Source organism: Condylura cristata, unplaced genomic scaffold (assembly GCF_000260355.1).
Source record: "Condylura cristata isolate star-nosed mole 26May11 unplaced genomic scaffold, ConCri1.0 scaffold00029, whole genome shotgun sequence".
Taxonomy (NCBI): domain Eukaryota; kingdom Metazoa; phylum Chordata; class Mammalia; order Eulipotyphla; family Talpidae; genus Condylura; species Condylura cristata.
Window position 1 is genome coordinate 20,916,950 of NW_004567130.1, and position 8,077 is coordinate 20,925,026.

Genomic DNA, 8,077 nt, shown 5'->3' on the forward strand with positions numbered 1-8,077 from the left:
CATGCCTGGGCCTCCAGGGTGACCCCCACCCGGTCTCACTGGCCTCTGAGGCCACTGACGCGTCCCCAGGTTGCACGGCCGCCCTGAGCCATCCCCTTCCCTAGATGAGCCGGCCTGAAAGTAAGCGCGGGCCGCAGAAGCGGGGGGGCGGGGGGCACTCAGCCGCGTCAGCCCGTGTCCCTCTCACTCCCACACCGCTGGGAGCACCCCGCCCCCACCCCCAGCCTGACTGCGGTTTTCTCTCCCCACAGAGTACAACTTGGTCCTGCAGGTGAGATGGGTTTTGCTCAGTGTTTAATTGGCCAAGCACTTTTAGGGGTCAGGAGGTCTCGGACACCCAGCGTGGTGAGGACACTCGGTCTTCTCGGCCACACCGCTGTCACGGACGGACACCTGTCCCGCCCTCCGCCGGGACAGCATTTTCCCATGGCAGCTGATGGTAGGGAGCGTCCATGTCTTGAACTAAGCACACGGCAGAGATCATGGCTTGGGGTTCTGGGGCGCTATTGAGTGAGGGGTCCCTCGGAAGGTCATTCCCCATGGGCACATCCAGCTGGGTGAATGCTCACAGCAGGTGCAGAGCCTCCCCGGAAGGCTGGGGCGCAGGTCTGCCCCCCCAAGGCCAAGGCCGGCAAGCAGCTGCCTCGAAGCCAGCCCCAGGCTGCTCTTCCCGCCCTCCCCTCCGCGGGGCCCCCCTGGGCCCCAAGGCAAAGCAAGCTCCACCCAGCTGGCTTTCAGGCATCTTCACTGGTGAGAAGAGGGTAGGTCGCAGCCTGAGAACGTTTGCGCGTCAGGGAGCTCTTGGCGCCTGCCTCAGAGCAGGAATTCCGTAGCCCCCCACAGCGGGGGGCGTCAGCACCCCAAAGGGGGGCTGCTGCCGCCGGCAGGCTGTGCCTCGGGAAAGCCAGGCACCGCACCCCCTTTTCTTTCCAGCCGCCTCCTCTGTGAAGACGAGCTTAACCCAGCCTCACTCGGGGCTGCTGTCTCCAGGGGGCGCCACTCTGCCCACCCAGTCAGTGACCCTTCACCGGCTGGGCTCAGGCCAGAATCCCTCCGTGCCCCCCCCAAGCCAGACTGCTGTGACCCCCACAGCAAGGGCAGAGAGGAGGCCCGGGCTGGAGGGGGTCCGGCCGCCCCCCCCAGCTGCCTCCCGCCAAGCTCAGCTCACCTGAGCGACTTTTGCCGGCGCCCCGAGACTCAGAGCAGAGCCGTGTCCCAGAAACTTCTATTTACATTTTAAAAAGAAAACTGAGAACTTTGACTGTCAGAGCCCCAGGACTCCCCTGCGGCCTCCACCTGCCCAGAGGCCTTGGAGGGAGAAGCGATCCGAGGGGGCGCGCCTCGGGAGCCCTGGAAGAGCCGCACAGCACCCGCGGTGGGGCCCCCCCACCCGCCTGCATCCCGGATCATGGCAGCTGACCCCGCAGGGCGCCGGGATCCGGCCCTTGGCCACCCGCTGTGCCCCGCTCGCCGCTGGGGGACGCTGGGGGTGCTGGGGTCACCCCGCCCCGGCCACCCCCTCCTGGGCGTTTCACCGCTCTCACCCTGGGGCCACGCCCGGGTCCTGGGGAACTGTGAGGAGGAGGCTGAAAGCGCCCCTTTGTTCCAGTCTTTGGGTGTGGCGCCCCCCCCCCACAGGTGCTCAGGCTGAGGACACCTTGATCCCCTCGGTCAGTGGCTGCGAACTCGCTTCTTTGGCGGTGATCACAGCCCGTCTTCACAACAGCCACAAGGCGGAAGCGCCCGAAGCCACCCACAGGCCAGTCAGCCAGGTGCTGGCACACAGCTGCACTGCCACAGGTGAGCTCTGGGGCGGACTGGAGCAAGCGCCGGCCTGACGCCTCATGCCCAGTGGCATACGCCGCACAAAAGACAGTCCCGCATGGCGCCACTTACTGGAAGCTTCCGCCCAAGCCATAGAGCACGAGGACGGTGGGTGACAGCTGGGCGGGAGTAGGCAGGCTCGGCTGGGACGGCCACGTGTCCTGGGCGGAGGTGGTCGGACACACTGCCAATGTGCGGACGCCCTGCAGTGTGCACTTCCAGTGATCACAAGGGGACGTCTACACACACACACACACACACCCATATATGACTTTTTAAAAACTTCTAAGCAACGTTAGTGAGATAAGCCAGAAAGAGAAAGAAAAATACCGGATGGTGTCACTCATAGCAGGAGTATAATGGACCAGGCGAGAAAATAACTAGAATAATGAACAACCATAGACCAGAGACATTTTGTGGGGGTGGAGTGGGGAATGGGATCAAAAACGGGGTGGGGGGGGAGGGAAATGCACGGGATTATGGTGGTGGCACAGGGGTGATTTGGTGATGGGAAACCCGCGGGGATTACAATCGAAATGGAAAAAATGAAATGTGCAAAATGATGTAAAAATAAACTTTTGTAATAATTAAAAAAAATAATAATAATAAACAAAACAAAACAAAAAAAACTTCTAAGCAATGTTCCCAAGGCTTCCTCTGGAAACCAGGGGACCCTGGAAGTCAGGGCTGCTGTTTCCTCACCTGACATACAGCAGATCCTCCAAAACAAATGTTCGTTCCCATTAACTGTTCTCTGTGGTACATAAAAGAAGCGGGGTTCCACAGGAGACGCGGTTACCAAAACCTGCGCTCTTGGGAATAAGCCACATAACCTAAAGTTTGCGCTACAGAGCGTATCCACCCAAAGCCAGCACGCCCCTTCACAGGGGTGTTTATTTATTTTAATGGTCGCTGGGAAAGTCAGTAACCAAGCGAAGTGGAAGTTGATGCAGCACCCATAGGTGACTCGGGATTTACTGCTGAGCACTTGCTCTGGGGACTGAGAATACAGAGGGAAGCACAGACATGACCTTGGATCCAGAGGAGAGGGAGCTCCTTTCCCCCGCTGGGGAGCAGTGAGAAGACAAGCAGGAAAGAACGTGGCAAGAACACAACTGAAAAGTGGCCCTGAAAGGGGCTAGGCTCCAGTCCGCACCGGACACCCCTCCCCGGACACCCCTCGGTGCAGATCCCCCGGGGTGCAGATCCCCCCGGGTTAGCGAGGCCAGCCTGAAAGACCACCTCCCCCGGGAAGCCCTTCCGGTACTCAGGTCTTGCAGCAGAAACGCCTTTCTTCCTCCGAGACCTTCTCTTAATCGTCCTCCAGACCATGGCTGTTGTCTTCCTCAGAGCGCCTCGGGACATGCAGTAGTGTCCTATTCTGATTAGCATCCCGCCCCCAGGAAGAAAACCCCACAGAGTAAGGCCCCTCTGGCCAGCAAGGATGGGGGCTGCAGGTGCACCCTGGGCGATCAGCCCAGGTGTCTGCATTTGAATGAGCTCGTGGTGACTCCGAAGAGCATTTACTGAAGGCCGGCTGCCCACCAGGACCCGTTTGTCAATCACCTAACATTTCCCAACTTGTGATTCAAACACTAGTGACTCAGCCCTTCATTTAGCTGGGGTGATGGAGACATCAGAGAAATAGCTCAACTGTTGTCCAACAAAAACAGGCAGCTCCAGTCGGCTCTTCCACACCACCTACTCCTTCCATCAAGTCTCAGGAAGCCAGAGTAAGTGTGACAGCTGCCCCCTAGTTCACAGAAAATTAGAAGATAGCCTTAAGCAAAAGAATGATCCAGATTATGAATTTTAGAGTACTGTTCTAAAACACAAAGGCATAAAGTGTCTACTTCCATTTTTCTGAAAGCAAACAGAACACTTTGGCCAGTGGAATTTTTTTTTTAAAGATTTATTTATTTGTGCAGACAGAACTGGGGTACAGGCCGGAGGTGCAGGGGTGGTGAGAGGCTTCACTAGAGGCAGAGTGGGGAGCAGAACAGGCAGATTGAGGAAGCCCACTGCTGAGGGGAGCAGCGGGCGGGTCAGGAGAGGTCTGCCGCGCCCTGTGGGTCACCTCCGGGGCAGGCGGGGATCGAACTCATGTGGAAGCTGCTTTAGCTTCTCAGTGCTGCGCTTTAACCCGCTGCGCCACCAGGGAGGGCCTGGATTTTCTTCCCTATTGAAAGATGCTCAAAAATAAATTCATCTTGGGATTTGCTTGTACCTGCAAATGCTAAAAATGCTCCCTTCCTCTGCCTTTTAATGGAAGGATGTGGGAAGCTTGTGTCAACAGTTACCCTGCAAAGGGCCTGCCCACAGCCCTTGTGAAGCGGGAAGGAGGAAGGCGGCAGAGGGGCCTGTGGGGGAGGCCGCAAAGCGCCTGGGTCCCGCTTCCTGGGCGCCCGAGCCAGCGCTGGGCCCGCAGCACGAGAGGCTGCCGGAGGCCGAGGGGCTCACGCTGGGCCCAGACGGCCCAGGCCCCGGCCCAGAAGGGCTGGGTCTAGCGTGACGCAGGCTGTCGAGCCTCCCGGCTGGGGCTGGTCTGCACCCGCGGGCCGTGGAAAGGGGGGGGAGACACGGAGAAGGTGGTGGGCAGATGCTGGAGGAGGGAGGCAGGCGATGGGGGGGGGGGGGGTGCGGGGCAGCGGGCAGCTCAGGCCACTGCCCGACGCTTTCGGAAGTCAGACCGAGTGTCATCTCTCTGGGGAGCGGGGGCGCGGCAGGCCTGGGCGCAGCGTGAACCTGGAGGAGCAGGCCGCCTCTCGGAGGTCCGCGGCGGGGGTCCCGGCCTGGGTGGGCCAAGACCCGTGCTCTGAGCACCCTTGGTGCCAGTGTGCAAGCTGCTGTGAAGTCAGCTGTGGGCACAGAGGAATGGAAGAGGAGAAACGCTCCCTTCTCCCACACAAAGACAGGCCAGTCTTTGTGGCCCTCAGCCGGGCTCTCAAGAGGAGGAGGAGGCCTGGAGACCGGGACTTGAGCTGATTCTTTGTACTTCGCAACGGCCCACGTTCAGAAGGAATCCACGGGGCTGGCCCAGGCCCACGGGAGGGAGCCCCGGCATTGGGTTCCTGGCGGAAAAGCTGTTCCAGGACAGGGGGAGAGGGGAACCCCTGAAGCCCCAAACCTGCCTGCTCTAAGTGGGTCCTGCCATCCGCCGCGTCAAGACAAAACATATACAACTTTAATGAAAGGGACTTTAATGCAGTGAGTGTACAGTGCAGAAGACAAAGAGTGTAATGTCTAAATCAAACACCTGAGGCCACCCGTCCCCTCGTGGGCAAAAGTCCCCCCAAAGGGACTGGCCCAGAGCAAGGCCTGAGAGCCGCCACGAGACTAAAGCGCCTTCTGGCCGGGACCCATGGAAAGGGTCAGACATGGCCGGACACGTCTGGGAGGAAAAGAGCAACATCAAAATCAACAGAAACACGGCCAGTCCCCTCCCCACGGGTCTCTCACCCGCCTCTGCCTTAACTGTTACAGGGCCAGGAAACCAGCGCGGTTTCTTCCTCACAGGCTCGCTGCTCCGCGTGGCCTCCTCAGGGCTCCTTCTGGCTCTCCACCCTGCTTCCTTCTCTTCTCTCCTCTTCTCTGCTCAGCTCCCCCTCCTTCTGGGTGGGGCAGGGAACCTGGAACTTCCCCTTTTCCTAGGGACCCCCCTGTCGCAGAGCTACACTGCCCTCTGGGCCTGGGATGGAGCCAAAGAGCCCCTGAGTGAAGCCAAGAGCAGCCAGGAGCCAGACATCCCAGAAGCTCTGCAGGTGGGGCCGGTTCAGCTAGCCCGTTGGGGACTGGGCTACCACGGCCACGAGGCCGGTGACCTTCCAGGTGACCGGCCAGCTGCGCGGCAGGAACCTCAGCCTTCCCTCTCGAGGAGATCTGGGACAGCCATCCGTCAGCACGGAACCCTCTCGGTCTAGCATGATGCTGTGGTCATCCAGGGGTCAGTGCTTGGACAGGATGTCGGGGCCTGGCCCACCAGTCGCCGTTCAGTCTCTGTTCAAACAGGGAGTCCCACAGCCGGGTCCTCCAGTCACTGTCCAGTTCCCTCGCTCAGCCAGCATGTGTGGTGTCCCTCACGGTGCCCTCATGCTCCACCATTTCTCTCACCCAGGCTGCTCCAGAAAGAACCTAAATATGGAGCTGCAGCACCAAATCTGGGCATTTGGATGCCAACAGGAACGTTGTGACGTGATAGTTGTGTCCCTTTACTGGCCTCGCTTTCATCTCCCCTAGGCATAGAGCTGACCCCTGTGGGCACCTTCTCTCTGCCGGCTGCAGAATTAAGAACTCACCGTCTCTTGTTTAGTCCTCATGACAGCCCCATAAGGTTAGTATTTAGTATTATTATTCTGCAGAGGCACAGAGAGGTTAAGTAACTGGCCAAAGATCACACAGCCAACATACGGAGAGCTAGAATTCTCACCAACACCCACATTGCTGCCTTCAGAAGAGCAGGTCGCGGTGACTGCACAGGTACCCCAAATGTGCTCTGAACCCTTGACAAGTCAGCTACAGCATCTCCGCACGAGTTTCCGCCCCGTCACCGCAGCCCCAGGAAGCTTGAGACCCGGCCCAGTAAGGGACAGGCCAGGGGGTTTCTCTCTGGTCTCCAGCTCAGCAAACGCAGGGGGAGCTGCCCACCCGCCCTTGGTGTGGAGTCAGAATACCTGGTCGCAGCTGCCCTGGGATGTTGGTGGCCAGTGGCCACGCGAGCAGCCACAATGGCGGCCATCTCCCGCCTAGTGCTCAAGTCCCCCAAGCCCTGCCCGGAAGCCATTACAAGATGAGGGTGGAGCTAGAAACAAGTTCTCTGAGCCTGGGGCGCTTGAACCCACCTGCAGGGGTGGGGCGCCACTCCGTGGCTTGGGGATTGAGCGAGTTTCCTGTCTCAGTTCTCTCTCTGTGGGGGAGGTTCTTGGGCTCAGCGCCCTCCCGTCAGTCCTACAGGAGGTGCAAGCAGAGAGAAGGCTGTGGGAGCCGCGGGCTGGACAAGGCCAGAGGCTCGGAGGAGAGAAAGACAAGGAGCTTTCTGGGGTCATTGCTCATTGTTCTTTCTCTGGAATGTTCTTTTACTTTATTTTAAAGATTTATTTATTTGTGCACACAGAACCGGGGTATAGGCCAGAGGTACAGGGGCTGAGAGGAGTCACCAGAGACAGAGCGGGGAGCAGAACAGGCAGGTCCACTGAAACACACTGAGGGGAGCAGCGGGGGGACAGGAGAGGTCTGCTGCGCCCTGTGGTCACTTCTGGCCAGGGGTGGAACGCATGGTGAAGCGGCTGTGACCAGCTTCTTGGTGCTGCACTTTAACCCACTGCACCACCAGGGAGGCCCCTGGAATTTTCTTTTAAACAAGAAGAAAAGAACTTGGACTCCAGCAAGGGACTCAAGTTCAACCTACAACACTTCCCCGGGTTTCAGAGGACCCAGGTGTGATCCTACAAGACCCCCAGGGCTCTGCTTCATGACCAACACTCAGGCCTGAGTGCCCAGGCGAGGCCCCCCAGGCAAGGGGAGCTGCCCAGGCAGCTGCCCACCCGGGGTGGGCCCGTGGTCTGAACCTCTGAGCCCCCAAGCGCCTGTGTGGAAACCAGAGCCTCATGGCCATGTTCTGAGGCCTTTGGGGGTGAGCAGGTCACAAGAGTGGAAGCCTCCTGAGTGAGGTCTTATAGAAAGGACCCCAGAGAGCTCCCCCGGGCTGGCCCCTGTGACGACACAGCAAGAGGATGACCATCCAGGCAGCAGGAAAGCAGCCAGCACCAGTGACGGAGAGCTTCTGGCGCCTGGACCTGGGGCTTCCCAGCTGCCAGAGCTGTGAGGTGTGAGTGTTCGCTGCAGGCCCCCAGTCTGTGGTATTTCGCTATAGCGACCCAAAGGGGTCACCGCGGGCGTAGCCTTGGCTTATTTTTAGGGACATGAGCACCAGTTTAGAGTGACTGTCATCTGCTCCCCAGGACCCCTGGGCCCTAAGTGTTGCACCCAGGGGAGCCCCAAAACCCAGGACTGCTGTCAGAGTAACAGCAAGGACCCCAGAGCCCTCAGGTGACCAGCACAGTGGGCCCCAAGTGGGGTACGGTTTGGGGGAGGAGGCTGAGTGGGCAGCTCAGGTCTGGGGTCACCCTGAGGATGCCAGGGGACTCCTGTCCCGCCTGCCTGCAGCCACATTCAGCCACACCTGGCTCCCCAGCACGGCGAGGCCCCCCCCCCCCCCCCCCGCGCGGGGTCACCCCCTGACATGTGAGTTCCGACC